Source organism: Lycorma delicatula, chromosome 1 (genome assembly GCF_047948215.1).
Source record: "Lycorma delicatula isolate Av1 chromosome 1, ASM4794821v1, whole genome shotgun sequence".
NCBI classification, from domain to species: Eukaryota; Metazoa; Arthropoda; class Insecta; order Hemiptera; family Fulgoridae; genus Lycorma; species Lycorma delicatula.
In genome coordinates this window covers 303,341,205-303,367,463 of record NC_134455.1, presented here as the reverse complement: position 1 = coordinate 303,367,463, position 26,259 = coordinate 303,341,205, and the positions used below count along the sequence as shown (strand labels likewise).

The 26,259-nt window shown below is 30.6% G+C and overlaps 1 protein-coding gene across 3 annotated transcripts in view; it reads right to left on the bottom strand.

The window, feature by feature from the left end:
* LOC142333367 (NAD kinase-like) overlaps positions 1 to 26,259 on the bottom strand; it is a 489,955-nt gene that overhangs the window by 248,650 nt on the left and 215,046 nt on the right. Inside the window, exon 2 of one of the 3 annotated variants that reach the window (XM_075380464.1) lies at positions 11,780 to 11,800. The exons of the other annotated variants lie outside the window; for them this stretch is intronic. The gene's annotated coding sequence lies outside the window, so the exon portion shown is untranslated. The remainder of the gene's footprint in view (positions 1 to 11,779; positions 11,801 to 26,259) is intronic. 3 annotated transcript variants of the gene reach the window in all.

Sequence of the window (26,259 nt, the reverse complement as noted above, 5' to 3'; positions counted from 1 at the left end):
AAAGTAGTAACACCAAAAAATAGTTAACACAGAATTAAATAGCATGCAATGCACCTCTCAGACCATGAAAAACCCATTAAAATATAATTAACTATATTTCGACATACAAACACAATTAAATACGACAATGATAACGTAATATATCGTAATAATAATAATAAAAATCTCAACGCATTTTTTTTTTTTTTTTTGTAGCACATCGTAGATTTTCATAAAAGAATAATTTATAAAGGTACTGTAAAATAAATATATCTATATAATGTATTTTTTTTAAAGATTCAATTTTTTTTATAAACAACCTTGATGATGAGCTAATATTATTAGGTTGAAGATTAAGTAACGTATGCTACATAATAAACGGCTCAGAATAGGACACAAATGTCAATTTCACGTCACACTACACTTGCAGTGATATATTTGAAAAAAATTAACAACAATGAATAATAAAAAAAATAAGATACACAAGGCGAATAAAAAATGAATAAATAAATAAAAGCAATAAAAGGATTCATCAAGGGCACTATACACGACACCTACTGGGATTTACTTGTTCACTATAAGAATAAAGAAAACGAGACATTTACTCGCTCAGTATAAGCATAAAAGAAAAAAAAACATGGGATGAAAATAAAGCCGATCAAATTCGTTACAGTTTTATAGGAATTTAATATTTTGAACCGGCAACTTCAATCTCTTAAGACGGAAATGTGTTTGATGATTCACTCATTTATGAAGCATCATAACAAAAAACATCAAGGAAGAAAAAATGAATTTATTTACGTATTAGGAAGGTTTCTAAACGGGTAAACTTTAAGAAGTGGTATTTGGAGGAAAGCCAGATAATTCCGTTAATGAATGCTCTAAGAATAATGCACACTAAAGAAAAACAATGGTAGTAAAAAAAAAGTACAACGTTATTATAGTAAGAAAAACGAATCCGCTAATTACAACACTAATTATACTCGTATATATTTTTTATAACTGAAAACAGTAAACTGAATGGGAATTCAGATAAAAGTACATTCAAACTATAACAACGTATACGCAGAGCAATATTAGAATGAATAAATCAAATATAAAATATTTTTTTTAAAAAAAAGGTCAACGATTCATAACAAATAACAAACAAAATGTTATGAAACCAACCGACCTTTTACCAGTAAATAAACAATTTTTTCATATTCTTTTGAAAATAATATTAATAGAACTGAAGGAATTCAAAATAAAAATACATTTAAATAAATGTAGGAATGCACACAATATGCGACAATGCTAGCGTTTGAATTTGTAACAGAAACATAACAAAAATTCAATGTCAGACGACTAAATTGCTTTAAACAATTTTTAAATAATTTATTTACAACAATAAGAACGGAAAAATACATAGGGATTTGTAAAAAATGAACGTAAACAAATAGGCAACGAATGTATTAACTTATCCACTTTATGGGAGAATCCTTCACCCGCTCCATCAAAAATTATTTTTTAAATGTAAATCTACCAATGCCTCATATATAAAAGTCGTGTCACCAGATTTCAAGCTTCTTATATTAACGAAGTTCAGAGTATGAGCAATAATTTAAATGTCTTTATTTTTTCTTTTAACACGATCGCCCAAAAAGGAGTGTAATGTAGTTAGGGTGTATACATGTATGTATGCGAGTTCCACCGTAGTAGCTCATCGGCTGAACAAATTTAAATGTATGACCTGGCATTACAATTCTGACGTTATCGGGAGTGTTATAGACTATATATATATATATATATATATATATATATATAACAATTTTGAAAAAATATACTGTATACAAAATTGTCACCCTCATGCTCTTTAATTATATACAATATCTGTCAGCTATGTATTTTGGCAGTTGTATTTTTTAATATTTATCTCTTGCATGGAATATTTATCAAATTATATTTCTATAAGTTTTAATCACTTATATTACAACAATAATTAAGTATTAAACTATAACAGAAAAAAAATTAATAAAAACAAACTCTGATTGAAATTTTTATATTAGAAATATCAGTGAGAAAGGATCAACTTCTGAAAACGTTTTTTGTCCGCCAATATTTTTTGTCCAAAGTAAGAAAAAAAGTTTGCTCCTCAGACATTTTATCGAAACACGATACCCGACCGTTTCTCTCCCCACACACATTTAGGGATTTTTAAAAACATTTAAGAGCATCAATATAATTTTTTTACTTCCTTGCACGAAGTAAAGAAAGTAAGGCTAAATCTAAACAGGACGTCGATGCGTCATTTGAATTAAATAAATTCCTAAACCATGATTTAATATTAAAAAATTAAAATTTAAAAGGAGATTTCCGAATTCTCATCCCCGGATGTTAATTTGATCCTACCCCCAAACACGGCTGTTTGTAATAGTACCCATTAATAGTATGGTTGGGAAAGCTGGTAACTAAACGCGTTATGTGATTTTTCTTCCAATCAAAATTAGGCAAATATATGTGGCGAAAAATTTCAATTTTCAGATTTCATCACCTTTATTTAACTTTATTTTACTTCCTTGTAAAAGAAGTATTGTGATCGCCAAACATTTCGGTTTTCAAATTTCAACGGAAATATCCATTTTCACTATCCCTGAATTCATTTTGACTAGTTTTGGCGTGACGTCTGTACGTAGGTATATATGTATGTGCGTACGTATCTCGAATATCTCAAACACGATTAGCCGTAGGATGTTAAAATTTTGGATTTAGTTAAAATATTTTGTTAAAATATTGGATGTTGCACTGTTGCAACATCGAAGTTGCAATCAAAATTAAAATTAAAATTAAAAAAATATTTGGATCTTAAAGGAAACGAACATCGGTTCGAATCAGACTACATCTCTTTTGGTTTTTTTTAAACTTTTCTTTTTTTAAATTTAAATACATTGATTTAGTAATTATTAACCCGTGATTGTAAAAAGTTTTACAATAAATAATCAAAGATAAAAAAAATGAAAAAAAAAATTATTAACTAGTAATTTTACGTACTTTTAAAAATGTATAAATGTAATTTAATAGGCATTACATGTGTATATGTAATAAATTTGATAAAACATCTGATTATTTATTAATAGTAATTGAAAATTATAATTTAGAATCAAATTATTTTTGAATTTTCCAGTTTAATTTCTGTTTAATTATTCTTGAATTACTGTTACATTATCTACATTAAAGTTAACTACAGAATGACTGAAAAATAGACCCTCACAAGAACAACATATACACTGAGGCACACATGCCCGATCTTTAATAAATTGCATAAAATCTTATCTTTAAGTTCATTATTACCCCTCTGATATTTCTTTTTGTTGCCAATCATTTAATCGCTCTTTGGTTTGATATAATTATTCTGATCTTTATTTGTGTAAACGTTCTCTAGTTTTCAAATTTTCTCTCTTTATATTATCATCCTCTCTTAACCTTTTTATTCTGCCCTTGGTCTTAACGTTTTCTTTCCCTTCATATTCATCTTCTTGTCGTTTTTTTTTTGAGATATATTTCTTCACCTTATCTTTCTTTTTCCTATATAATTGTTTCTTTTTCATTTTTAATTATTCAACAATAATCCAATAATAAAAACTGAATATTTTACACCGTACGGTCGAAATTAAAAGTTGTAACCAGTAAACAGGAGTTCATTAAACGGAATAGTTTAATTATTAACTTTTGTTTATACGACACACCAGAAATCTAAAACTTTTGTTAATCAGTAACTCACGAAGATACGAATAATACTGATCTATAGTAATATGAGTAATAAAGGGACTTTTACGCTATCCCAATATTTTATGTAATATAAATATCTGATGTTAATAAAAAAAAAAACTAATATTTCGGCAATCGTATAACTGTTCACTTTATTACAGAATTGGAAGATCGAATCTCATTTTCAATTGAAATAAGTTTAAATGAAGAGCAGGAAAAAATGTGAACCTGCAGGTTCAAGCGTGTAAGTTAACGCGGTCCAGAAATATGAAATGTAACTGCTTCATTATCTTCCACATTCTTTTTAAAAATTCGTTAAGATGAGACTTAAAAAACCCTAAAATATATTTAGATAATTAATCACCAGATCAAAATCGATTATTAAAAAGCAGATCTATTGAAATTCGTATATTTGAAACATTTGAGAGAAGTCTTCTTCAAAAGTCTTCTTTTTTAAACATATCACTGATATTAAAAAGGGAATGAAAGGGTATTAAACATATTTATTCTTTTAACATTTTATGGATATATGATACCCCATCTCCGTAACCCCCGCTCCCTCGACCGATTTAAAAAATAATAATTTAATAAATGTTTCACGTACAGAAGTCATCCAACCAAATTTAAATTTTATACGGCAATCGGTTTCTGAGATATTAAATGAAATAGAAACCAAAAAACCCACAGACACCCACACACAATTTTGTCAGCGGTTTTCCGCCGAATTTTGATGATTAATGGCCTCCTTAATTGGAAAATACATATATCTCGATGAATCACTTTTAATATGATAGTAAAACATTATAATCGGGAAAATAAAATTCAATTTAATAAGAAAGCGTGATTATTTCGGAGAAATATCGTAAATAGTAAATATTAATATTACACATTTTGATTGTTAGTAACTTCATTGATTTAACACAACTTTACTTTCGTTTCTGTTCTATGCTAATCTTTTAACCACAACATATTTACTATATCCTACATCCGCAAGTCGTCTGTTATGTTATCGATTATAGAAAAATCTTCCTCTAATGCATTTCCTATTTCCAGTAAATAACTTTAAACAAAATATTATACTCATTTCCAAAAATTAAGTTCAAAGTACAAGAAATAACAGGTTACACGATACACAAGCAACTTAACTAAATTGTTAAAATGATATGGAATAAGCGAAACAATTCAGAGTTCATTTGGGCATATTCTCAACATGCACGAAATTCAGTTTAATAAAAGGAATTTTAAAAGGAAAAAAGATAAATATCAAAAATTAAAAAACACAACTTCCAAAATATATTGCTAACAAACATCGCTCTTTAGTGTAGAATAATTAAAGAGCGTGCGGGTGAAAATTTTGTATATAGTATTATTTTTAAAAGGTTTTTTAAATCTATTTAATCATATTATATATATAGTCTACGACACTCCCGGTAACGTAAAGATTCCAACGCGGGGTCATATATCTAAATCGGTTCAGCCGTTGAACTGGTACCGTGGAATAAACACACATAAATACTACATGCATACACCCTAAATACATTATACTCCTTTTTGGGCAGTCGTGTAAAAAGACGGTAATCTGCTTAACTCATTTCCTAAAAAAAAGAGAGTAGAAATTAACAAATTCATCCAACACGTGTTACAATATATAATGTTACTGAATATTTTAACTTTCCAAATCTAGAAAGAACATAAGGTTTCCACTGGGTTATCAAAATCTTCAAATTTCTTTACACTTGTACTTTCATCAATTTCCCAATTCTCGCCATTTAAAATCAATCCTTCGTGTTTCATTATAGCTAGTTAATGGTTTTATTTTATTGGTTTTAGATCGAAAGAAATTTGTTTTTTAAGCAACTTTTTGCTCTTCATTTTTCATTGTAAGTTTTTAAATTGGAAGATTTTTTCGAGCAAACTGTTTTGTACTTTATTTATTTTTGTCGTTTTTTAGCTAAGATGGTAAGCAAAATTTTCGTTGCTCTAAACTAATATTCATAATTTTTTGTTTATTGATTTTTAATTTTTTTTGTTAAACTTAAGGTAAAGAACACAACATTAAAAAAAAGAAAAATGGAATTTTATTAGAATAAAATAAAGAAAAAAGAAATACAGAATAAAAATAAAGAATAAAGAAAAATTAAATTTTATTATAATTAACATTTAATTCACTTGAAAACACCGGATGGCTATGCCGAAATCAATCAATACAAGAAAAAATCATACTCGATATAATCCGAATATTATAAACCGATCTCCGCGGTGGAGTTATAGCATCTCGGCCTTTCATCAGAGGTCCCGGGTTCGAATTCTGATCAAGCATGCCATTTTTAACACGCTACAAAATTAACATTTCATATTCCCATTACAAACTTCGAAGCTTGGTATAGGGTGAATTAATCGTAAAAAAATTCGCGAGCACTTATTCTCAACGCCTCTGTGAATGAAGGATGTATCGCCATTTAAGGATCGCGCTTCAGTTTAAGTATCCGGCAGTTTTGTTTACATTTAGCGGATGTTGATTTCGCAGTAGACAGATCTAGAGCTCAATAATATAATATTAAGCTGATATAAAATTGTTCCCGTATGCCTATTTTATTGCGAATAATTTCGTGTACATCCAAACATTAATATTTGTTCACGTTTAATTAAGATTTTTAATTAAATGAAGGTACCAAAAGCTACAGTTAGAATTTCAGTCTGTATGGTCGAGCCTTTACTAAAATATCACAAGTAAGACCTAAACCTGAACGTGAATGTAATCTAGCTATTTAATACCGCTACAGGAAACAGGCTACAGTTAAAATTTCAGCTCGATTGGTCAAGCGGTTTCTGAGATATCGCTCACATACATACAAATATCCAGCCAAAATTAAAGAAACTTTTTAAAAATTAAGCCTTTTGGAAAGGACATCTTTTAAGTATGCTATAATTTTAAGTACTTTAACAAAATGTTAGCTTTATACTGTAAGGGATATACACTTTACAGTACTTCAAAAAAAGAATAGTTATTTCTGTTTTTAGGATTAGAATTCTGTTAGAAATTCGGATTTGAATTTTCTGTTTCTGTTAGAATTAGTAATAGTTTTAACGAATTTACGTGAAGGCCAATCAAAGTTGTAATCCTAACGTATCAACTTATATTGAATGTAAGATTAGAACACAACTACCGTAAAACATTTAGTATTTTACAGTAATACACTCCACTCCACGTGATTGTCACTTACTTCGCTTTTCCACTCACCGCGACCGGCTTTCTAAATGACAACATGACAATTCTCGCTACTACAACGCAACGAGAAAAAAAAACATTTCTGATCATATTCTGCTATCAGATAAACTACAACGTGAATGATTTCATATTTAAAAAAAATCCCTTTCAGCACGCCGGAAGGCGGAGGTAGATTTCACCGGTGCTAAGTAGGAGATAAAAAAGATTTCCACCTTAAAGTTAGGAAAAACTTTAAATTTACTCAGTACGACATTGGTTGCACGTGAAACAAAGTTTCACATGTTTAGCATACAACATTTAAAGTGGGATGCGATAAATATAAATTCTAAAAAAAAAATTAATTTCAAATAGATATATAAACTTCTTTTTTTTAAGGAACTATATTAACTACATTTTTAAATTAATTTGGATTGTAACTCGGAGATTATTTGGATTGTAAATTCAAGTAAAATTATTAACATCCAATTCACATTGCCTTAGTGTTTCTATAACCAAATCATTGTTCATTTATTTTATAAATTATAATGTATACTTATATAATATATTTAAGATTTTTTTTTAATGGTAATAGTTAAAAAATAACAATTAAAACTTGCAATAAAAACGTATAAGTATACAGGAACTTTCTGTTCTACATCCTACGTATTTTCAATTGACAGTAAAAGTTAACAGTTAAACAAATTTCTGTTTCAGTGAACATTATTTTTATTGTTTAGCGAGCCGCTGGATACATTAACACTTCTTTTTAGTTAACTTGTAGGCGAGTCCATGCATAACCCGTATTTATACTACAGGTAGTAAGTTAATAAGCATAACTAGTTTTAACTCGTTAAGTTGCATTAAAGATAGCTCATTAACTAATGAACATCCTACCGTCCTTGAACTTAAATAGGCTACTGTAACAGTTATGACATACACAAAACGAAAAAAATCAGATATTTTAAATAGATTTTTTTCAAAGACACATTGCAGGTAATGTTAATAACGAAAGAAACATCTGTATTTACGACTAGTAATTTACATATAAAATCTTGGACAGAAATTAACTGTAAAATAAAATAAAGAAACTAAGCGATAAAAATATCTAGATAAATTGAATTATTAGTTATTTTGCGTATAAAATAAAAGAAATATCATTAATGTAAAGTTTAAATATCAAGATACAGATCCTTAGAATCGTTTCAGCTTAATGCGATTGAAAATAAACTATATTGTATTTGTATTTTGGGGGAACTAAAGACGCTTTAATTTACTAAGGCATTTCAATCACAAGACAAAACTGCAGCTATCTGAAAAATATAATTACACTAGGAACACACAGAAGCTACAGCTCCCGGTATACTCTGTATGCACCTAAAAAGATCAGACTTACACTCCCTTCTGTGAGCTTATAAAAACGAGGAAGAACAAATTTTCAGGGAAATAAAGTATTCTTCATGAATATTAGAAAGGAACATTTACGCTCAGAAGAACCGTATTACAATACTAAAGCCCCAACTCAGGAGAAACATCGAAGGACTTAAAAATTTTAATTTTATTTTTACTTTAATTTGTTAACATATATTTATTTAATTTTATTTCGTAGAAATTAATCTCCGATTTAGAATAAATATTTCTTAATGAATTGCAGCTCTAAAATTGTGTGCACGTATTGCACACACATCTGAACATCTCTAATGAATTGAAATGAATATTGAACATTAATTAAATATTCAAAATGTCCCTCATCCCGTAATGTATCACCGATTCTTAGAAAATACTTTCTCTGTCACCACTCAGTGCCTTTTCAATGTCTGAATGAATTCCCAGATCGTTTGATCGTACGAAGAGGTGGAAAACTATGAATAGTCGGGCTACCATTTAATTTTTTGGTTTATTCTGGCCAATTTATCCTATAAATATCTATAACGGATCCACACCGAGATTGGGAATGTCGGTTAGGATCGTTCTAATCTCATATTAATTCTGACAATCCATGTGTCTTCAAAGTAATCTAGAAGGGATCTCAAAAACCATTCGTCATTTACATTTGAAAAACGTTTGCTTTCCACCAGAGCTTCATATCTCTGCATAAATTTCTGGAAGAATTCAAGGGAAGGTTGTTGTACATTAATTTTGCAGAATGCCCTAATGTTCCTCAGTTTTTTTTAGGATAGACAGGATCTAAAGTGGACGAAGCTGGCATTTGGTTCTATATGTGGAAAGATCTCCTGGAATAATGTTTTAAGCTACCATCTCAAAATAAGTCCATTCTGTAGTCTGAATTAGCGGATTCTACATACTTCGACTGCGTCAGAATTCTAATACACGTAGGCTTTATATTATCGGGTAACAGAAACACAGATAGCAGAACATTGTTGTACTTCGAACTACGGGTGTATCTACTGGATTTTTTCCTTGGAGTACAACGAAGTGTCAACAACTCCTGGACATGAAAATGTCCACTAGTAAATTACCACTATGATTTAAACAAATAAATATTAAAAATTAAATTAAAAACTAAAGCCCAGTAATAAAAAACTTAGCATAAATGGAAAACGCCTATGAAGTATACTAAAAGCGAAATGAAACCACTATAAAATATTATAATAATAATTTAAATTAAAACAAACATACTGTAGTAAAACTCAAATAATTGAATATAAGCGGATGGCCTTAAGAAATCGTAAAACATTTGATAATAACGACTCATTGTTTCCCAAGATATTTAAGAAGTTAGTTAACTTCTGACGCAATGCCGCATAACTGACACAATCCACAAGAATGTTTTATATAGTTAATTGGCAGCGACAGCGAACACGAAGGAGCTGCATCGGTCTGAATCACGAGGTATCCATGAGTGAGCCTAGCGTTTCCCTATTCGCAAACGGAAAATAATAACCTCCTCTCGACGGTTATTCCTGCATGAAGAGTTCTACGGTAACAAAGTGTTCTTAACAGGGCGAAGTTTACTGTTGATGGAATTATTTCACTCACGTTGCCACTCATCATGGACCAACCCGTTCAGAAAACAGACAAGATCATTAGAAACAACACGATTAGTGGAAGGAGGCTGGAAACAAGCCTCTTTTACCGACTATCAACGCATTAATTGACTGAGTTTCCAAAATGGCTGGGGATCCAGCAGACGCTCACATTCGTGTAACGTTGAATCATTTGAGAAATAACACACTGAATCCCACAGACAATGGGGTGTCTGAAGTACATGTCACCGATCACTTGTAAGGCACTCGTGGAATCTGAACAGATAAGTACGTGTCGAAATGTTGAGCTAATTATATTTAAGGCTTTATTAATAACATACAGCTCCGCAACGAAAACACTGACAATGCTGGGAATACCAAATATATATGTTCTAATGGCCAACCACAAAAGCACAACCAACAGAATTAACCTACTGGAATTTATTGACCCGCTGGAATAGATTCTGCGATCCAATGATTATATTCAGACAAGGACTGAAGTTTCCTTCTGAAAAAAAAAGAAAATTCTTTCATTTCCTTCCCGTAGCCCGATAGAAGAAACTCTTTGCTTCTTTCAGTCAAACAATATTCTCTGATATTCGTGGATCCTCAAAGGTCTTGGATGGTAAAACGGATCCAACAGCTTTTGTCATTGTTCTACATACGCTTTTTCTGATAGTACTAGAATCAGGATATTTAGCGACAACTGATATAAAGCAATTCCAAACATTTCTACGATGATAACTATTGAAGGTGGATTTCCTGGCTTTTCTCTTCATTGGTTTTCAAATTCTTCTTACTTTATAGTTGTAATTCTCACGTGGATGATTGTAGAAGTCAGAGGTTTCTGCAGTGAGATTTTGTATGCCGGCATTTTCCTTTACAATTAGTCTCAGACTCAGAGAAAAAACGTTGTTCGATCTAACTGTCACAAAGTTTTACGTTTTCCTATATACTTTATCTTTGTCAAGTAAAAATAGTTTTTCTTTTTAATTATGTATAAAATCAAAGCATGTAAACTGTGTATTTTTGACGGAAAAAGTTTAATAAAATGCATTCACTTTTAATTCCATTATAAAATACGATTTAAATTATATATTTATAAGATACGATTTAAACGTGGAACGTACGATTATAAATCTGCAACTTGGAAATAGCGACAGAAACTGATCGCATCGATTTCAAAACCGAATCACACAAGTGTAAAGGATTGTGTTAGGGTGGAGGAAGAACGATTGATGTTTGCGTGACTATTGCGATAGGAACTCCATACACCTGCAACAAACTTTTTGTAGGTTCTTACGGAATATTTTACCTTATTAAATATTCACTACTGCATACGACTTGACAATATGCAATTCTGTTTAAACCCTTTCCTTTATGGTTCAACGGCCTAAACTAGGCTAATCCGGTTTTTCAGGTTGACAGCGAGTTAGGTAACATCGCACACTTGTTTAACTTCATAATAACACTTTAGAGAATATTTTCTTAAGAAAATCTATTCTCAGAATAGAATACAGAAGAAATTCTCCATATTTAGTGTATTTAGTTTATCTTATTAAAATCTTATCAGACTTTCATTACCAACAAATAAATAATTCCAAAAGAGAATAGAGCAAAAAAATTAAACATCATCTCAAACAGAATTTTACAAAAATTGTAACGCATAAATTGTAACTAAAAAAAAAAAACAATACAAAAATGAGGAACCTGCTTATTTTTGTTTAAATCTTATCTTTACGACATCATGTGTTAAAGAGGAAAAAATCAAGCTCTTCTCCGTATTTTGCACATACAAGTAACCACCTAACTTATTAACCGATCACCATCTAGAGATTTTTTACGGAAAACATTTTGTACTTACTTAACGAAACTCATAAGTTACCTGAAAAAAAAGAAAAACTATTTAATTTCAAAATTAAACCGTTAAAAAAAAGTTAATATTAAATAAATATTAGTTAACAAAATAATATAACAGTAAATAAGCTATTACAATAGAAAAGCAGTTACAATAAGAATTAATAAAAGTAAAAATTTTAATTAACAAGCCATCATGCAAATATTTCATCTTAACCACGCATAGTAGAATTAGTAGAAGCCAATATTAGGTAAGGAAACTCTTTTGTAAACAAATAAAACGGACTTAAAACTACACTGAAAACGACAGATAGATATTTTCTGCTTAAGAAATCAACACCAAATTTTAATAAAATAATTATCGACGTTTTAATCTGACTCTGACTTAAAAAGACGAAATAAAAAACATTTTAATAAGTTTACAGTGCTTTAAAAAATCGGTTTTAATATTTTTTAAAAAGTTTGTTTTATTTTACAATTTTTAGCTTTGTATTTTAAATAAAGACTTACAAAAACACTTCTCCTTTGAAAAAAGTACACCAGATTCGCAAAGGAAAAACTTGTATTTAAATGAAAAATAATAAAAGGATTTGAGAGATACGATATAAATAAACTGTTTAAAAGAATATGCTAAATATTTCTGAAACAGGAATATTTTTTATTTATTTATTTTTTGTTTGCTTCTTCATAAAAATAAAAATGTAACGGAAACAAACAATATAAAAATATTGGTTTTAGGAAATAAAATATTTTTGGCTATATTCTTACTACTAATTTTCTTGAGTCTTCACGTGAAAGTACTTTATAAATCATAATGATATCAGATTATTATATCACTTTGATGTAACAATCAATAATGATTAAAGAAATGAAAAAAAAAAATTCAAACGTCTGAGTAGGCAAAGTATTTTTTTTTTTAAATTTTGTGAAAAAAAAATTGTATGGGCATACTATTTAATAGTTTCACGACATGTGAAAAATACTGCGATGGTAAAATTCTCCTTCCCGTCAATAATAACGTGAGAATTCCTTGATGGGTAATTTTGCTATATAATATAAATATTGCACTCATTCTTTCGATTTTAATTCTTAAGGATACAACATTAAATCACATCTCAGAACAAAATTAAACGATTTAGGTCATTCAATCTCCACGATATATTTTAGTCTAAAACTTACCTTTGTTGAAAAATATAAATGACTAGCAGCAGACTCGGCAATGCTTCGCTATTGATAGATTTGAGTATATATATATGTATATATAGATTAAAAGAACACAATTGAAAGTTTGATAAAACATTAAAATACTGAACATTACGGAACTTCGCAGAATTTAACCTTTCACTTTTCCCTTTTTCCCGTCCGTAAATCGGTTCAGTAGTTTTTTAGCCGATAGCGGACACACAGACGAACATTGCCTTTTATATATATATATATATATGTATATAGAAGAAGAAAGTCTGTATATTATTTGTTTGTTTCGCAAATATCTTGACACCGGCACTGCCTAGCCGGTATAGTTTTTGCAAAAATATTTCTTTTCACATAACTAATAAATATTCTGAATATGAACCAAATCGGACCGTGCATCTAGCGGGTTTTTGTAGAGGTATTTCTTTCAATATAAATAACACATATTCTGAATATGAACTAAATCTGATCATAAATACAATTTTTCGAAATATCTGGAACCCAGCGCCACCTAGCGGGTCCAAACTAATTCAGAAACCTTAGCGGGCGGGCGCAAAACAACTCACCAAAGTTGCATCGCATTCGGTTGAATGGTATAGGAACGCATACGGGAAAACCAAACAAACAAAATTTTTAATACTATGATTGAAAAAAAAATTAACAGGCGAATTCGTAAATGTCACGTACTAAATAAGAAACAATAATTAAGCACCGTTTAGAGGACATTCCATTTTTAACAGACTTTAAAGAACGAAGGAGTTTCACAATCGACCAGTTTGTATAAGTTTTAGATTCCATTAATTGCAGCGTTTTGGATGATTATTTTCTATATTATTTTAAAGGAAGTTTCTCTAGTGGTCCTGCAATAAATTTCTTCTAAATGACTTAAACGAAAGATTTTGAAACAAAAAATAATTATTCCCATCGTACAATAAATCTACATTAAAATCGTACATTAAATCTTAATTTGTCGCCATCATTTATCGGGTTGTTGTAGCATAACAGTACGCAATCATTCTGATATTTAAAATATATTCACGCGAAAAAACTGATTAAAAAATTTAATATAGTAAATAATCTCTCCACATTCCAGACAACCTAAGCTCTTGCTAGGTAATACTTCCCTAAGTCATTCGTCTTTATATTTGTATCAATAGTCAAATCATTTCTTATGAAATGCCTTCTGCGTTTCTTTTCTTATAACTGATTTTTTTTTCTTGCGTGGAGCGTTTTTTTTAAGTCTACCTAAATTCTAAATTTAAATAGTAATTTAACAAAAAAATAATAAAACCCAAATAATAAACGGATAAAAAGAAAATATAATTTTACAATTGTGTATATTTTATGTTTTATGTTTGTGTATATTTTAATTTTTTTTGAAATCGGCACATAATTATAAATTTGATAGTAGTAGTTCGTTTTTAATTTGGCGCCAACTTTAAAAATTCGGAAATTAAAAAAAAGAGTCATACATTTAAAAAAATATTTCAGTCTATATTTTAAAATCGGTTTTATTATATTTTTAGTTTAAGAAATCGATATACCCAATTATTAGTAACTGAATAAAAATACAAAAACTATTGGTACAGATATATAACATATAAGAGGGTTATTTATTTTTCAAGGTCCGATCGGTCGCGAAATAAAAACCCGCGCAAAAATCGGATGAACCTTTGCGCATATGTGTTGCGCAGCGTCTCTAGTATGGCCTTCAATCACGCCGCGTCACTTCGTTTAGTTCTGAACACGCAGCTAGCACGTAAACATGTCTGCAACAATAGCATCTCCCGCCAAGTGTGAACTGCGTGCGGTAATTCGATTTCTTCAGGCTGAGGGGTGTAATGCAGCTGAAATTCATCGACGAATAAGTAATGTGTACGGTGAAACTTCAATGAGTGTCAGCAAAGTGCGACAATGGTGGAGGAACTTTAAAGCAGGACGTGCAGATGTTCATGATGCAGGCGGTAAGGGAAGGAAGCGAGTGTCAACCGATGATCTCGTTGAGCGAGTGGACGAGGCAATTCAAGAAAATCGTCGGTTCACAATTTCTGTATTGAGTGATTTGTTTCCTGAAATTTCAAGGTCAGCTCTCTACACTATTGCTAGTGAGAGAAACTTCAGTACCGCAAACTGTGTGGGTAATGGGTTCCCAAGATGCTGTCCGACCATCACAAAACAATAAGAATGGACGCCTCCCTAACGTTTCTCCAGCGGTACCAGAATGAAGGAGAAGATTTTTGAACAAAATTGTCACAGGGGACGAGACATGGGTCCATTTCGAAATTGAAGAAATAAAAGAACAATCCAAACAGTGGATGAATTCTCATTCTCCCTGTAAACCAAAGAAATTCAAGCGAACCTTCTTCAACAGAAATTGTACGGCTACTTTGTTCTGGGACCAGAATGGAGTTCTCTTGAGTGGAATTCACGGAACGTGGCACGACCATCACAGCAGCCTCATACTGCGTGACTCTTCAACGTCTACGAAGGGCAGTTCAGAATAAGCGGAAAGGAATGTTGTCATCAGTCATTGTCTTTCTCCATGACAATGCTCGGCCGCAAGCTGCAGCTGTAACAAAGAAGCTCCTGCAGCGTTTTCGTTAGGAAGTGTTTGATAACCCACCATACAGCCCGGACTTGGCTCCATCCAATTTTCACCTCTTTGCTTACAGGAAACGCTGGCCAGGAAGACAACATTTTGGCACAGACATCGAGCTGCAAACCAGCGTAGAAACATGGCTGAAAACACAGGCGGCTCCGTTCTATGACGAGGGTATTGGAAAGTTGGTACCGCGCTACGACAAACGTCTAAATTGGACTGGCGACTATGTAGAGAAATAGCGTAACTATTTAAGTACTTGTTACAAATTAAAAAAAAATTATTTTCACTGTGGTTTTAATTTCGGAACCGATCGGACCTTGAAAAAAAAAACCCTCGTATAAACCTCTCATCGAGTTCTAGTAAGGCTGTTAACAAGCATTTTTTCATCTATCCTACTGTTTACAAATCTAATTAGGGTAAATAAATCTTAAAAATAAAACGTTTATCGGAATTTCTATTCTGGAGAAGGGTATTTTCTTTTACGTTTTGAAATATTTTACTTATCTGATAATAATTGTTATACTTGATTCAAATATATTTGGCAACGCTAACAGCATTAAATCAAACTGTTATTTCTTGTTAATTAAGTCACTTGTAGGAGGAGAAATTACACAGTAGTTCAGTGGTCTAATTCCGGATGAAGTAAAGAATTGTATGAAAACATTATTCGTAAAAGAGGAAAAGAAACCGCCTATAAGTTAAATAAAAGAAATTCAGACGTAAAAACTAAAGTAAGGAAAAAAAAGGAAAGTTCTCGAAACGTTTGAATTCTCTCTATTTTGATTAATTCAGCATACATATGAAACAAAACAAAAGTACGTCAGGAGACTTCTGGACGTCTGAATACATTATTATAAATTAAGCACACTAAACGAATCGTTAATCTTTAAAATTTATTGCTTAAAGTAAAGTCAGATTTAATTTGGTTAATGTGTGAAAAGAATCATTAATACATAATAAAATTATACATAATTATTTATTTTTTAAAGCGTAAAGAAAATATCTGATTTGTTAGTTAATTGTAAACAATCGATAATGAATGGTCGGAGCGTGTGATTACACCCTAGCAGCCATAACAAAAAAGCAGTTCCTTATTTTATAAAAGATAATTATATCGTGTTTTAATAATCAATAAAACTAACAATTGACCAAGTGACCTCATAATAAGGGCATAGTAAAGAAACCGAATTAGTCGGGAAGGAAGTAATAAGAACAGAGAATGAGATATGATTAGAAAGAGATAAAAGACAAACATAAAAGAGCAACGCCAACTATTAACTGTTTAATGAGGTAGGGCTTTGTTAAAAAACAATAGCGATATCATCGAAGTTCACATCGTCATACCAATTCCGTTCTTTTATTCCATTCTTTCTCTTTTAGTAATAATCATTATTCCTAATTACTATTATTATTTTTTTTATCAGTCCCTAAAACAAATGCATCGCTTTTAATGCTGCTAGTATCGGCAGAAAATAAAGATTAATCTAGCAAGGTCTTATCTAGTCGGTGATAACGAATTAAACATGGTAAAATAATTAAGTAAACAAAAGATAAGTATAGTTTTCAACTGACTGAGTCGAATTTCAGTTCCTTTTTTTGTAAAAAATTAATCCCAAGATACCATATATTATAAAAATAAATTATACTCTACAGAATTGTACTGTAAACCAAGAAAAACAAAATTTTAAACCTGCAGAGCTGATAATGTTTTCTGACAAATACCCTCCCAGATTGCTGCAGTTTAAAAAAGTAGTTAAATGGCAAAATATTTTTTTAAAACTGTTTTCTAGTTACGAGTCAAAAATAATTGTTGGTTTGAAAAGAAATTGAAATTAAACAAATAATTTATTATACACTGTTAAAAAAATATAATTAAAGGAACAGTTTGTTCTGTGGGTTACCGATCATTTATATTGGAATAGAGAAGGTTTTTGTGGTTTCACAATATATATATATATGAGAAAATATCGTAGCTCTAATGACTACAACACGGTACAGTATGTTTTTTCCTTAATACTGTTTACACTACAGCCGTCCGTGAGTAACTTTAACCCTTACAATTCGTAGCTTTCTTTTATCGTGACGCCATATTCTAAAGGGAGTTTTCCGAGAGCTTACAAGAAAAAAAATATTAATCGTTATATTCATTTATTTACTCGCTACATCAATTATTAATAAAAAATAATAATTAATTAATATCAAATAATTTATTATACACTGTTAAAAAAATATAATTAAAGGAACAGTTTGTTCTGTGGGTTACCGATCATTTATATTGGAATAGAGAAGGTTTTTGTGGTTTCACAATATATATATATATATATATATATATATATATATATATATATATATATAAGAAAATATCGTAGCTCTAATGACCACAACACGGTACAGTATGTTTTTTCCTTAATACTGTTTACACTACAGCCGTCCGTGAGTAACTTTAACCCTTACAATTCGTAGCTTTCTTTTATCGTGACGCCATATTCTAAAGGGAGTTTTCCGAGAGCTTACAAGAAAAAAAATATTAATCGTTATATTCATTTATTTACTCGCTACATCAATTATTAATAAAAAATAATAATTTTGAATTAAAAATAGATGATGCAATATATTATCGTCAGGTATAAAAGAAAATAACTTATTTATAAACATCTAATTTTTATTTATAAGCTATACACAACTCTCATTTCATAAGCTGCAAAAGAAAAGAAATGGTGGTGCCTATCGTTGCGCCGTTAAATAGTTCAGACCTACGGATATTTCTGTTCGTTCCAATTTTGCGGTCAAATTCTAAAGTATCATGTATTTTCAGATAAAACCAAAAACAGCACCGATAATAAAAATAAAATAAACAACTTATAAATAATCAATTTAAATTTATTTGTTATTTTAAAAATAAACAAAGCTTTATAATGATTTTATAAATAGATTAATCATACTGAAATCCACTGCTCAATCGTTTACTAAGAGCTGAATAACCGAGCTGAATATTTATTTAAATTATTTTTTAACATAAGTGGTTTTCTTTATCACTTTATACCTCAACATCGGGTTTTATACCCGACCCAGCTATTATATATATAAATATAAACTTACGTATACACACATATACAGACTTTTTTTTTTAAAGATTTATGTTATTACTAGCAGACCCGACAATGCTTCGCTATTGCTAGATTTGAGTATATATATTATACATACATATAATATATATATATATAGATTAAACGAACACAATTGAAAGTTTCATAAAACATTAACAAATGAACATTACGGTACTTCACAAAATTTAACCTTTATCATTTTTCCTATTGCCCTTTCCTTTCTCCATTTTCCTTTTCCCATTTTCATTTTTACCATATTCCCTTCGTCCCATTTTTCCGTTTCCCTTTCCTTCTCTCATTTCTCTTTCCCTTTACCCTTTACCCTTTTCTTTTTTCTCTTTTCCCCATTCCATTTCCTTTTCCCCTTCTTCACTTTTAGCTTTTTCGATTTTTCCCTTTCGCCCTTTTTCCCCGCGCGTAAATCGGTCCACTAGTTTTTTAGTCGATAGCAGAGAAACACATCGTAAACATTGAAATGGAATCGTAAAATATTTAGTATAGCGTGGGATGTTTTTATGTACAACAGATAGAGCTGTTTTTTTAAAAAAAACATGTTTTCTACTTGTCACAGGTGTGAAATCTTAGGTATATAAATAGTAGGCATATAAAAACACGCGCGTATTCGAATGCAACATTGTGTCAAAATTTCAAAGCATTTTCGTAGATTTAAGATTTTGAACAAACGAACATTTACATTTTTATTTATATTTATATACACCCATTTAACAAAGTTATTGTACGTCAAACATAAAAAAAGGGTTTTTTACTCCATTTATTGGTTATTCACTCCAGATTTATCAAAAACTACTGCAGATACGATTTTGCCACTTATTTTATTCGATTTTCAGCTCAAAAACCATATGAAATTACTAATTCAGTTGCCCTAAAATTTCAGAACGACTTCATTTAACCGGGGCAGCTGAAAGCTGAACGAAATATTTCACTAACGGTAACTCGCAAACGAAGAATTTTAGAACATATGTTTATATGAACTTTTCCATTATTTTCAAGAGCAGAACAGGTTATGAAAGTCCCGGGAGAACTACGTGATACCGTTTGTGTGTGTATATATACATATGTTTTTCTTTTATCAGTAAAAATGAATATAAAAATAAATATTTCAGATTTAAAGAACTTCATAGCGTACGTTCAAGGAATATTTATATAAGAATATAAAATTGTATAAAGTTCTACTTCCCAACAATTTTTAAATATAACGACAACCGTGACATTACAGTATTTTTTTTTTTTTTTCTTAACTACCGATTATTATGAACGTAACAAATTTAATTTAAATATAATTATACATATGAATTTTGAATTAACATCTTATAATACTTGATGATGGAGTAGCAACTCCAAAAGTAATTCGAAATATAAATTTGACAGTTGTTGAGAAGTGGAACTTTATACAATTGCATTGATACCAACGGTGCCAAATGCTTAGAAAATTAAATTAACGAATATAAAAGTAGACCCATTACCAAACAAGGGAAGTACTAACATTTTCTCTTAGCTCATTATGTAATAAAAAGAGGTAGATTTCGCGTTTCTTTCAATGTTGTATGCAAAATATATTTGCGATTGATAACGACTGAACAATTAAGATTCAGAAAAAAAATAAGTCAGTAAATATTAATATAAGTGTAATTAGTGGTAAGGCGGTAAGGTGCTGGTAATTGAAGGGTAAACTTAGATATATAGAAATTACTACGTGTAAAGTTTATTTCTGAAAACAATTAACGCACTCAGAGATCATGCATTACGAATCTATCTGTATGTTCTTTTTAAAGTAGAATCTAACTTTCCATTATTAACTAACCAACTATGTTGATTTAAAAGAGAAAAAATATTATATTTATATAAAAAAGAAATTTTTAACGTTTATAATGTTATTAAATACAGAACAGAAAAAGATATTCGAGTTAAAATCTAAAGTTAAAAGCGTAAGATTACGATGAGCATTATCGAGGACGAATGTGTTATCTCTTTGAAATAAGGGACGTTGAAGAAAAAGATTAAGAAATAGGTGGGTCAAGAATGATTAAGATGAACATCAGAAGATGGCGATATGAAGAGAAGGGTAAGGAAAGGGAAACGTTAGGAAGGACATCTCTGAGTCCGAGGTAAACTCACCGAGCGTAGTATAATACAGTACAAAGGATACTTATTTCTGTTAATGAAAGATAAACTTCGCTTAGTTTTAAAAACAACCTACGTTCTTTCTCAATTTCTAAATGATATTTTCAATATTAACAGAAAATATTTACAAATAATGTCCAAAATAGAAAAAAAAATCATTAAATTAGTCCTAATATTAGGAGGCTAGTATTTATTACGTAGTAATGATTCACGGTTAGGTAAATGAGGTCTATTATTTCAAGCTTCAAGTAAACTAAAATATAAGTAAAAAAATAAGAAATAAATTCATACGAAAAAAATAAATAAAAGTAGAAAATAATTGAGTAAAGTAAAATTGTTTTTATTTTAAGACAATACATGTTAATAATCGAACCTTAATAGAGTATAAAGATATATCAATTCTTTAAGTAGTATCATGATATGAGGGTTAATAATTTGAATACTATTAATTATAGAAATCAATAAAATCATTATTAAAAAGAACAATCAAAAATATATTTCATTATCCTTAAAAGTAAAAATAAATAAATATTATATTAAATATACTATAAATTAAAAAAAATAAAATAAATAGTAAATTAAATAAATAATAAATAGTAATAGTAAATAGTAAAATAAATAAAATTACATTAGATGATTATAATAAAATATAAAAAATCAATCTATTAAGTATTCGTTAAACGTTAAAATAAACATACAGTTCAGTATTTTATAAATTTTAATGAATAGCAAAATAAAATGAAAAAAGAAAAAACAGGTTTAAAATAGTAAATAATTGAATAATAATTTTTTTGTAATATAATATAAAAAAATAACCTTAACCAATATCCTGTTACTAAATTATCGTAAGAAAAAAATCACAGATAAGAGGTTTCTAATTAAGGAAATATATAATTATTTACTTTTTGTAAGACTATATTTAATCCAAACTTAGGTTTTTTTATTAACGACATTTGTAAAATAAAAATGCTATAAAAGAATTATTATTAATCGTGGAATATTATTGTACAAACAAATAACAAAAATTACTGGCACTTATTTTAATAAAAAATCTACGCACCGATTTTTTCCCCCGCAGATCCCGGAGCTAATTATTATGCTTCTTCTTAGTGGAATTATCGTGTTACCTCCATCTTTAACGGTTTTGTCAGTTAATGATGCCGAAATTACAACTGTATGGAGATCTATCAGTATGCAGTTGTATAATATGCAGAACGTATGGAAAGTTGGTGTGCACCGCAATTATGGAAATGTAATGACAAAAATTTCATAATTATTACATTGTAAATTTATTTCATTATTTTATAGAAACGGGTATTACAATAACTGGAATAGTTTATAAAAGGTGAAAATAATTCCTCCAACATCAATACAATACTGCACTTGTACCAATCTGTTTTCAAACACTAACCGGCCCACGTACTGGAATATCTCGTATATATACCGTTATTGCAGTATTTAATTCGTCAATCGTGTGTGGTCTGTTGCGATACACTGCTTGTTTCACTGCCCCCAATAGAAAGTAATCTGGGAGAGTCAGATCGGACGATCGTGCAGGCCACAAATCCCTTGAAATGATTCGTTCACCAAAAAAATTTCGTAAAAACGTTATTGATCTGTCAACTGTGAGCGCTGTGACGCCATGTTGTTGGAACAAACCGTGATTGATTTCCACCTTTGTAAACTGACCAATGAATTTTGTTAAAACAACACAATAACGATCATTATTAACTGTATTTTCGAAAACGATTGAACCCAGAATACGCGTTCTACTAACATCGACCCGAACTCCAATTTTCGCTTCGTGTAAAGATTGTCTGTGTAATTCAAGTGGGTTAGTTGTCGACCGCAGTCGTGTATTTTGTGAATTAAGATACCTTCCCGGGTGAAACAACGCTTTATCTGTAAAAAAAAAACAAAACGTAATGTCGAAGATACCTAATGAATTTTGATCATTAAAGTGTTTAAACCGTTAACAAAAATTTAGTCTTTTGGCATCATCTATAGGTTTCAGTTCATGAACAAACATTACTCTGTAGGGGAAAAGTTTCAGTTTATTTCTTACAGCTTTATGTGCGGTAGCAAGCCGATATCTTGCTGCTGTGCTAACTTACGCATTGACTTCGATGGACTTTCGGCCATAGCATCCGAAATATCAAGCAGCTTCTGTTCGTTTAGTTTAGGTAGTCTTCCACTTCAATAGCGTCTTCAACAGAGCCTGTTGCCCGAAATTTTTCGATAAGAGTTCGAACTACATTGAAGAACAAGAGTATTTGAAAATTTTTCAGAAAACATGTGCTTCACTAAATCAGTACGCCTGCCACCTTAACAAAAGATGTGTTCAATCAGAAAAATGCCGTTCCTCTACCGAAAGAACCGTTACATTTCTCCTAAATATTGATTTCGATAAATGAAACGGAACAAAAACACGTTCAATTACAACTGAAGTCTTGGTTTATTACTGAGCAACACCTAACAAATCCACAAAGCAACCAAACTAACGCCGAAAGAACAGAATGAATATACAATAATTCATAACTCTAAAGCATACTGCACAGCGACTTCCCGAACGCATTGTATTTGATGTGCACCGTTATTATTCATTAATAACTTCATTCTTTTTTGTCTTAAATGAGATCTTGTTTATTACGTTCCGAATGTAAAACTTCGCTCATTATGGTTAATAGCTCTGTGAACGTATCCTGTTGTTTCACGTGATATTTTATTTCCAAAAGTTGATTGTAGTTCTTTAATGACTATATGAATAATTCTTGTATCTATAGATGGCTTTATAAGCTAGAATAACTATATCCTGAAAACATTGGAAATTTATTATGATCCTCGTTTATATATTTTCTACCACTGTATGCTTTTGGTTTTAAGTTTAATTTATGAAACAAGTCGCTTATAAGAAAATCGGTATAATACTAGAAATAATATTTAACACAGTGCTAATAAAGGGATTTTATAAAAAAAATATATGTATAAAATTCGATTATTATTTGAAAAATAATGTAATAATAATATTAAAATGGCCGAATTATCTCAAAAATTTTCTACCAAGCATGCAAATTCGGAAAGGAGTATGAGAAGATTAATTATTGGTAGTTAATAAGGAATTATTTAGTTTTTTGTGCCTCTCGCGCCGTTTTATTATGTTAAAAGTAGCCTAACTAGCTCTTTTTTTAAGTATTTTAAAGACAAATTTAAATAACGAAACAAAATTTCATAGATTAACTAACAAAAACAATGGTGATGAAAAAAGTAAATATGATTTATATTTTACCATTAAGCTTTTAACTCAAAAACAAATAAATAACATCTCTTATGTAATAACTATTACGCATTAAATAGAGTATGTAGAATATAACAGAGCAAGTAAAGTAACAAATACAGGTCAGAAAAAAGTTACGCAACGCTGAATTTATTAATCCACTAAAGTGGGAAATTTGCTTTTACGTTGACACTAAAGGGTTGGTAATGCTTGACGTTTAGCAATAACTTATACGCAGCAATCACGTAATCTCTCCCTATTTTGTTAATCAGCGACAGTGCTATAAAGACTATCATGCAATTCCACGCAAAGTGCCTCTTTTTAGAGAAATAGATTGTATAGATGAACGAAAACGGTCCGGCCGGTCGACAGATGACGAATCTTTAGAACGTGTACGTTCAACTTCGGTCAACTTGAAAGTCAATAAGAAGGCTATTTCAACAGATTGGAATATTATACGGGAGTGTCAGCAAAGCCACAAAAAAAATTAAATTACGACTGGAACGTATTCACGTCCTGCAGGAATTGCAATAACCCGATCACGGAAAAAAACTATTATTGCAAATGGTTTATGCGTTTGTTCGCGGCAATATTCTGATCTTGGATAACATTTTTTTTAGTGTTTAGAGGCGTGGTTTCATCTAAGTGCTATGTAAATAGCCAGAACAACCGACAACTGGAGTGCAGAGAACCCTCACATTTTACATGAGACTTAATGTAATATATCAAAAAAAGATCGAAATTTGGCGTGCAGTTTTTTGGAACAGAATAACCAATATTTTTCTCGTTAATAATAATATTTGAACCCTACCAGCAGTCTGTAACTTACATCATAGCGCTGTTAGAAAATAAACATTGCTGATTGTGCAGCAAGACGGTGCAACTGCCCGCACAGCAAACACACTTGCTACTACGTGAGTTCATTGGGAAAGATGTCATTGCCTGTCCTCCACGGCCACCTAGGTCTCCAAATTTATCTCCCACGAATGTTTTATTGGGGGGTTATTTAAAATACAAAATATTCAAAAATAAACCTTGCATAATTGAAGTTCCAAACGCAAAGTTGACGTCGAAATATCCAATAGCAGTGCTGCCATCATAACAAAAGTGGCTGCTAACACGAAACGTGTTGATCCTTGTAGAGTTGCAAACGGAAGACATTGGAACATTTTTTAAAACAAAATTACTGTAAAAGTTATTAAATTATTTAATAAATATTCTACTCTTCAAATTTTATCAAGTTTTCTCGTATATTGGTTTCTACACGGAATATGTATTCCATATGTATTTTTCCATTTTCCATGTGGGTTGCATAACTTTTCATTCACTTGTATATCTGTGTACATAATTTGTGTTCGCCGATTATAAATAAATTAATTGATAATTTAACCAGCACTCGTAGTATATTACCTAGTGTAAACAGATTAAAAAATAAGTATTATATTTATTTAAAAACAAAATAAATTAACAAAAAAAGCTGATAAGCAATAATAATTGTTATTATAATATTATTAATAACAAAACTGAAATTATGCATGGTCTTTAATAAGAATCTAATGTATTGTACTTTCAACACTGAAAATCCTTTCGCGACTTTTATTTCTAGAAGTATCACCGTATTATAAAACTGCGATTATAACTTTTTTTATTTTTGCGTTGGAGGAGGGAAAATCTGCTGCCAGCCGCCCTGCGGAACGTACCGCTGGGTGTGTGGGTTTCCTACGTAAGGCAGGGATCAACTAAAAACCCTTCCCCTCCCACGACGTGGTGACGGAACCACTTAGTGAGGTAAACAACGTCACCTCACGTGCCTACGGGTACTCCGGGTTTACCCGCAAGGGCTTCCGGCGTTCCCAGGGGCACCCAGCGGCGACGATCCTGTTGGAACCCCGCCGACAACACCCGTGGGCTGGCCTTCCACCCCCACTTCGGGACTGCACACTACCCTAATCACTTCCTTCTTCTTATAATCTGACGGAGAGAACTCTTTTGAACCATCTCGAGCACGTGTCCCAACCTGAACCCGAGCCTATCTTACTCTTCATCACCTCTTCAGGTGAAACCGCCCTATCAAAGGGCCGCTCCGAAACCATTTTGGACATCTGAGAAAAGTATGATCTACGTCGTCACAGTAGCCACGCCTGCCCTTGGCGTGGAGGTAGATCCCGAAC